Source organism: Acartia tonsa, chromosome 1 (genome assembly GCF_053477335.1).
Source record: "Acartia tonsa isolate MP-2025a chromosome 1, ASM5347733v1, whole genome shotgun sequence".
Classification (NCBI taxonomy): Eukaryota; Metazoa; Arthropoda; class Copepoda; order Calanoida; family Acartiidae; genus Acartia; species Acartia tonsa.
This window is the reverse complement of record NC_137260.1, coordinates 49394691-49403791: the sequence shown is the minus strand read 5'-3', so window position 1 is coordinate 49403791 and position 9101 is coordinate 49394691.

Here is a 9101-nt window from a genome sequence, read left to right as displayed (position 1 = left end):
ATATTTAGCTTACAAGAATAATTTTAATTGAGCATACTATTTTCTTGGATTACGAGTTCTAAGCAATAATTCTTCCCCCCTTTTGTCAAGTATACAAAGAACGAATGTAAATATGAAACTGGTATATCAACTTTTCAATTATAAGCATTTTAATTAGTTTTAAGGTTTTAGTAAATAATTATAAATGAAAATTTTGATAGATTCATATTAGCTTTAACCACAATATCAACATTCAAACAAAAAAAATCTTTATCTATCTAATGTTAGAAAATTCATAAAGATATCCTTTTCCTTTCATGGAATATTTTTGAGAAGGTCTTCTTGTGGCTTTGGAACATTCTACAGGGGGAAACCTTTTCACAAAGGAATCTTGATAAATGGGAAATAAAAGTGCTTTTTTTGTATTCAAAGTACTTATAGAATGCGTACTTTTACTTTGTTGCTTAAGAATTTGATATAAATGAAACATTTTAATAATTCAAAAGTTTAATTATACAGTACCTAATAGATATGGAATACGTGGATTTTGAGAGAGATTCTCGCATATCCTGGTATAGTAAATGTTTCTCCAAGCTGGATAATATAACGATAATTCCCACCCCCACCCCTCTACTTATAAATTCACCCCATCTCCTTCCGTGACCATAGAGGAAAGTATTGACCAATATCTGGTGACTATATTAGCAACCTAAATTAACTACAAAAATTACAATATCCACATATATACAGTGTGTTTTTTTATGAGAACTTTTTTGAAAGCAATTTTACCCCACTTATAGTTATCAGAATTTAATGATTAACGGCTTATTTTCTTCGTTTTTTATAACCATTTATAGAACATCAAAATAATATTTCAGTTTTTATTAAAAAAGTACAGTAAATCAAAAATTCAAAACCTAGGTGTCAACATCTAAAAATGGTTTTAGCGCATTTTTCTTAAGCTTAAATCTTCTACTCTTTGCAAGAAAAAAATTGGATTTTCATTAGTCAACTTTGGGGGGCCAGTACTTCCTCCCTGGTTTAGATATGGCCTTCAAACTTTGATATGTTCTAGTGCATGTCCTCAAAGGTGTCTGTATAAATTTACAACTCTGTATCTCAATTTTGAAGCGTTTTGCAGCCATTCTTGCAAAGGGTAGAAGATTTGAGCATGAGAAAAATGCGCCAAAACCATTTTTAGATGTTGACACCTAGGTTTTGAATTTTTTATTTTACTGTACTTTTTTAAATAAAAACTGAAATAGTTTTTTTTATGTTCTATAAATGGTTATAAAAAACGAAGAAAATAAGCCGTTAATCATCAAAATCTGATAACTATAAGTGGGGTAAAATTGCTTTCAATAAAGTTCTCATAAAAAAACACACTGTATTTATTACAACAATACAATAAAAGTTTTACATTTTACAGCTTTTTTATGTTTTGAGATTTCTAATATAAAATTTACATAAAGATAAACAATTCCTAAAAAAATTGTTCTTCTAGCTTCAAAATAATGAAATTACAGCCGTTTAAAATTTTAAAGTAAAAATGGAAATTCATTATCAAACAGGGGACATGCAAAATATTGTTAGCCCTCTAGCTCTAGTAGGAGCCTAGATAATAGGGGTGAGGGTCCGGAAAGAGGCCCGACCGTTAAGGGTATAGAGTTGAAGCTGAAGCTTACTATTTAAAATCCAGTTTCAAAAGTTGTAAGGTGCCTCAAACCTGCTTTATTACTCAGCACCCAATATATTGTATCCTAACCTGAAATACGTAATAAACAAACAAACGAAAAAATATCCCCATTTCTTATTTTTTAAGTATTAATATTTACAATACAAAAGAATTTATTAACAAAGCATGAAAACCATCCATAAATCATATAAATTTTATTATTATAGACTTAACAAGGCCATTTAAGCAGTATAAATAATTTGCTAATGCAATTTGCAAATATTTATTAAACCTTTTAAAACCTTTGTTGTGTGTTTTTACAAAATATGTATTTTACTACCAAACTTTGAGCCATTTTTCAGATGATCAATATAAAGTATGTAATAATTGATAATCGCATCGTATTAGAGACAGCTTTTCGCGGATATTAAAATGAAAATATATAAAATTTAAACCAATTTTGTAATTCGAGAAACCGAATATTTAACTTTTACATTAACTGTATGGACAAATCAAAGGCTAGGGGCGAAGCCGCTTGTATATTTTCAAAGCAATATTAATCAAAATAGTAAAATATTGCTTGGTTGGCAAATTAACAAATGCTGAACATGTAATTTTAATTATTTTTCTTGAGAACCTCATACAATATTGCGTTTTTTTCAATTTGCTTGTAGGATTTTCTTGAAATTTAGCTCGGTTTAATTATGAAATTTATCCCACTAAAAATCCCTAGTTTCTCTTAAAACCCGAGTAAAAAGGAAAAGGATTGTATAAATAAACAATTCTTATTGAAATATTTATTTTAACACATTTACTTTTATACCTTCTACCCATTGCAGTTACATTTAAAAACTATTTTTTTCCCAATTCCACTTTTCTCACATTTATCAATATAGCTCCTAAACTAAAAATAGCACAAAAATCGTACTTATATTTACAAAAAAAGAGCTTATGACAGTTCTAACGATATACATAGCATTTTTCTACTATTTACACAAGCTGAGCAGTTTGAATTTTAAAAATGTCTTCATATTTGCACACTTTTTTTTATCTTTAATGATTTACTCGCAAGTCAAGTTTTAAGTCAGTTGGGACATTCTACTACGTAGCTCCTAAACTATAAGTAGCACAGTAGAGGTTCTTATATTTCCATAAAATAGACTTCATAGTAGTTCTAACGGCATGCATAACGTTGTTCTACTATTAACACAAGCCGCGCAATTTGAATTTTAAAAAGGTACATATTTTTTTATATACTTTAATCTTTAATGATTTACTCGCAAGTCAAGTTTTAAGGCAGTTGGTACATTTTACCACATCGCTCCTAAACTATATGTAGCAAAGGAATCGTTTTTATATTTCCAAAAAATAGACTTCATAGCGGTTCTAATGGTATGCATAACGTTTTTCTACTATTAACACAAGCTGCGCAATCTCAATTTTAAAAATATCCGCATTTTTTTTGTACACCCTTTATAAATATGTTTCGGGTTTTGACAAAGTCAATAAAATTAGCTGCTAAAATACTACTAAAAAGTACAAAATATGATGTCCAAGCAGACTCCTTGTTCCAGATACGATCCTGCAGGTCCTGACCCTCCAGACTTGAAATGGCTCCTACGACCGCAATTTTTAACTTCATATTCGAAAGTTAGGTTTTTCCTACATATCTACAAGACGTACTTAATTTTTGAAAATCCGTCCCAGTTTTTCCAGCGCCCATCGACGCCGGCTGGTCAAGCCGTTAAATAACGATTCTGAAAATTTGTTTCATTAACATTCTAAATCAATGAATTAAGGAACCACACAGAAATATCTAGCGCTTCAGAAATCAGAAGCTGAGACTATAAGGGACGGAGGGTCATATGGAACACTTGACATACTCAAAAGGCCAGGCTGATGTAATAATTAATGTAGGTAGCTTCCACGAGAATTGAGCATGCAATAAACATAAGCTTACCAATCTAGCGATTGGCTAAATGATTCTCATAACCAATCTCCGTGAGCATGTGAATCCTAACTTCAGAGAATCAGGGCTACTATAAAAACTACGGAGGAGTTAACGCACCTCCTCTACCCCCCTCCCTTAACTAGATAAAATTTATATTAATTATTAAAAACTTTAAGAAATAATATTTTAAGTTCATATCAATTTATTAATATATAAAAGTACAAAAATAAAAGATATACTTTATATAAAAAAAATTACAAAATTATTATTGAGATCTGTATAATATTATAACATTAATATCTAAAATATGTCTTTCTTTTTAATTTAAAGTCTAGTGTATCATAAATTTTCACTGGCAAAAAAATACACGAATATTTAGGGATTTATTATGTTTCCTACTCTACAAAAGTTAAAGGAAAAATGAGAGGAAAAGTTATAAAACTATTTTTAAACGTGTGAAAACTTAGATTTACGTTATTTTGCAAGATAATGATCATTTGTCTCAGGAAATTGTCTATTTAAAACAAAAGAACTGTACTCATTTAAAGATTACATACATAGATATTCAAAATGCCATTCTAAGATTGTATAAAAAAATCCATTTTAAAAGCCTATACAATGTCCCTATTAAAAGTGTGTGTAGTTATTTTATCAACATAAGTATTAAGTCATAATGTCATTAGAATGCTACCATTTTTAACAGGGGTAAGTTTAATATTTAAGGAAACTCAATTTTTGAAATGATTAGGTTTTTGATTTTGAAGTTTTTGTTAGTTATAATTTAATTTTGAATAATTGTAAGAAAATTGATTAATAAATAACTTAAGTTTTCTTAAGCTTGGGTGTTACTTGTCGACATTGGCTTAGAATCATTTAAAACAAGATTATATTTCATAAACATAGAGTCATAAAGAACATTCAGTTCCATAAATATTATTTACATATAAAAAACTAGAGGCCGCGTTCTAAAAATATCACGCGATTGGCTAGATTTATTCAATGTTTTATTTACTTTCTATTGGTTTTTCAATATAAAATACGCTCTATATTACTATAAAATCTTTTCTTAAATTGTATTTTGTATTAAAATACCCGTATATTTTTACGTAGACCTCTTTTAGTTTCAGACATAGCAAACCCCCCTTTTTTCCCCCTTCCAATCAGGATTTCAAAGGTCATCCCCCCCACTCCACCCATTTTATTACTGCAAAATCTATTCAACAAATCGATGGATGGAGCAACATTTTCTCCTACTCTAATAAAATAGTCCTTCTGGCTAACTAATATAACAATTCCCCCCCATCCATCATTTTTATCTCATCTCCTACTCTCCTATGGGAGGAAAGTACTAATAAATAAATGAGAACTAAAGTCGTAACATAAATTTACGACAAAAATTTCACTTTCATAATATCCGTGTTTATTATTTCCATTATGTAAAAATTCTGCTAACTAAACCTCCGTGATTAACACAATTCCAATTGAAGTAATAAATAAATAAGTATACTAAGATTTAAATACAAACCATTCCTCTTAGTTATGAGTTAATTTATATGATATTTTACAGATTTTTATTTATGAGTTTGCAAGTATTTGAAATATACAAACTTATTTATTACCACTGTTGGAATTCATTCTCAGAGAGAGAGAGAGAGAGAGAGAGAGGGGGGGGAGGGAGAGGGAGAGAGAGTGAGAGAGAGAGAGAGAGGGGGGGAGAGGGAGAGAGAGAGAGAGAGAGAGAGAGAGAGAGAGAGAGAGAGAGAGAGAGATAGAGAGAGAGAGAGAGAGAGAGAGAGAGAGAGAGAGAGAGAGAGAGAGGTGGGTAATAACGCAAGACTTAAATTTGACATTACAATAACTTATCTTCAATAGTGTAGAAGTTAACGTTTTTGAAATTGAATCAGAAAATACCGAGATAAAATCTACCTATGTTAATCATTAATATTTTTACAATCCTTAAAATAAAGTAAAAGGATGTGTGTATATTTGTTTGTTTATCTGCACCAAAGGATCTCGCTAACCGATGAGCTGATCGATTCTCCTTAATAGGGTAGCATCTCTCATAATTTCCTGAAAGTTTTATAACTATTTTGGGAATGGGTACCACCACCTTCCCAAGAGAATTCGCCCCTAGAAAAAAATACCTACCCTCCTACAATTTTTTTTTACTTTTTTTATGAATTTTAATTTAAAAATGGGTTTTGGGATTTAACTCTCCACTCCTCAAGTGCCCCTAGAGGCCTTCTGGGGGCGTAGCCTATAATATAAAGTAGTAAGAGTTATTGTCTATAGCAAAGGATCTCACTAACTGCTGAACCGATATGGCTCTCCTTTACATTGAAGCTTCTTACAGGTCATGAGATGGTTTTAGGCTGTTTTCTTTTTATAAAAAAAAGTCTGGGTATGGTATTAGGCTATTTTTCTGCCCTTCCATATACCTTTGAATATAGATCCCATAAATGCTGGGGGCGCATCGGCTAATTTTAATTAGAGAGAGGAACGGAATAAAAGGGGTATTGTACATAATAGTTAAATTTTAAATTGTAAATTCTAGTCTTCTTTGCTGTAGGGGTTATTGTACAATTGTTGAGTTAAGAAGGTTGCGAGTTCTAATCCACCTGTATACATATTTTTACAATTTGAGAGAGAGAAAAAGGGGTAATGTACGTCTGACTTAAATTTTACTGTTTAATACCTATTCAGTGCTAGTTGGAAGGTTTCGAGTTCAACTCCATTTCAGCTAATATTTTTTTTGATTAGAGAGAGAAATGTTTATGAAAAATGATTATGTTGTCTTTTTTTTGCTATACTTATATAAAAAAATCACCACAAATTAATTGTGCCGCTGTGGTCTTGGGGAAAATTTTTACGTAACTTATCTAAGAATTCCAGTTCAAATCCCGGCAAGTAACTTAAAAGATTGTAGCTATCATCCATATAATAAAGTAGCAGGATGTTTGTTTGGCTTTCTGTTTGTTTGTTTGTACCAAGAAATCTCACTAACTACTGAAACAATATAGTTCTCCTTTACAGGAAAGCTTATCATAGTTTCTGGGAAGGTTTGTAACTATTTTGAGAGAGGGTTCCACCACCCTCCTAAGAATAAATTAACACCAATTTTTGAGCCCGTGCCTTCAACATTTCATGACTAATTCAACTGGCTTTGATCTTATAATTGTATATATTTATATACGCGAAAAGCTGTTTATAATATAATGCATACCTCCATACTCAATGTTTTTCTCATTTTTTTGCATATCCTTAAATTTTTTTGGAAAAATTCTTTTCTTTTTTAGTCTGGTGGTTAGCGTCAAAGTGTTGTATTACAATGGTTGCAGGATCTAGACCGTGCAGGAAAAATTATTATTTTATTGTGGGATAATTGACATCAAGTTGTTTTTTCCTTTAAAAATAACATATAACAGTAGTGCTTTGAAACTGATTAATGTTTGTTGGATTATAACCGGTTCTCAGCCACACTGAAAAATTATGTGCAGAGTGAGGGAGAGAAAGTATTTTATTCTAAACCTAACTTTTCATTTACAAAGTCTAGTTTTCTTTAGTGTATGGGTTATCGTGCTATGGTATGGATAGGAAGATAGCAGGTTCAACTCCTCCTAAGTTAAAGTTTTACAATTAGAGAGAGTGAGAGAGAGAGTATTGTATGGTATACTTAAATTTTTATGCACAAAATCTTGTCTTCTTTAGTGTATGAGTTATCGTGCTAGGGTATGGATGGGAAGATTGCAGGTTCAACTCCTCCTATGTTAAAGTTTTACAATTAGAGAGAGGGAGAGAGAGTATTGGATGGTATACTTAAATTTCCATGTACAAAATCTTGTCTTCTTTAGTGTAGGGGTTATCATGCTAGGGTATGGATAGGAAGATTGCAGGTTCAACTCCTCCAATGTTAAAGTTTTACAATTAGAGAGAGGGAGAGAGAGTATTGTATCCTACACTTAAATTTTCATGGATAAAATCTTGTCTTCTTTAGTGTAGGGGTTATCAAGCTAGGGTATGGATAGGAAGATTGCAGGTTCAACTCCTTTAATGTTAAAGTTTTACAATTAGAGAGAGAGAGAGAGAGTATTGTATTCTATACTTAAATTTTCATGCATAATATCATGTCTTCATTAGCGTAGGGGTTATCATGTTAGGATAATGATAGAAAGAATGTAGGTTCAACTCCTCCATCATTAAGTTTTACAATTAGATAGAGAGAGGGAGAGAGAGTATTGTATTCTATAAACAAATTATAAAAAAAGCTTTTTTTTATATTTTAAGTGACTGTTGTTATAATGTAAATTTTTAAAAATGTTTTTACTTTTACCAAATATTAATTGTTGTCTCAGACATTGAAATTTATGTTCAGTGTATGGATAGATTCGAACACACAACCTTCCTACTGGAACCTCACCTCTACCCCTGAGCTAAGATGATAGACATGAATATCTGTAAAATTTTAAAGTATACAATAAGAAATAAGTTTGTCTACATTGTCTTTTTTCACTTTTGATAATTGGTCTCCTCCATAGCTTATTTATAGAATGTTGGTTTCCTTATCCGTGAGTACCGGGTTCGATTCTCTCCGAGAGGGGCGGGGTTTTTGTTGATGTTAAAAATTGGAGGAATTTATAGAATAAAAGTTGTCACAAATATAGGTATTAAATAATGCGCAAGACGCTAGTGTACTCTTTTTAATCCCTATGGTGTAATTATATGATAAAATGTAATCCCGGGATAATACATATACTTTTTGCTTTGTAATGTAGACAGTTGTCCGTGGATAGAAAATATGAAATTATTCCAGTTTTGTCAACCTTTATGGTCTAATAAGATAGGGATTATAAAAATCGTTTTATTTCCATTTTGGACTTTTGCAATTTGCATAAAATACAATAGATTATTTTTTACAGAACCGGTCTTAATCCAGTGGAAATTAACTGGATTCGGAGCCATACTGGAAATTAATATTACTTGTACTATTACACTGTACAGTCCTGTTATTCATAGTAAATAAAGGCTAAAGTCAGGTATAAACATATAGGTATTGAGAAAAAACATAAAATTTATAATTTTGGAACTAAATGTCCAATAAAACAAAACAAATATTATTTTTTTTAAGATTAGTTAACAATTTTTTTCAGATTGTTTAGCAAAAATGGAATAGTGAATTTTTTGAAATCTAAGGAAACTTATTTGTGACTTTGAGTAGGAAAACATATTATCAACCAATTAAATATCCCTGATCTTTGATTCTAGATCAAAGTACAAAGCTGGTGATATATAGGACTAGACTTTCTATCATTAATGAAACATTTTCTCCGTGGGACATTTAATCAGAGGATTATTCATACAAACTAAGTAAGAAATTAATCACGTATTCAGGGTCGACAAATTTCATCTCTGTGTTTGTACAGATTTATAATTTTAACTTTGAAAGTACATTTTAAGATAGAAATTTTAAAGAGCATAAGATGTTATATGTCTTATAAC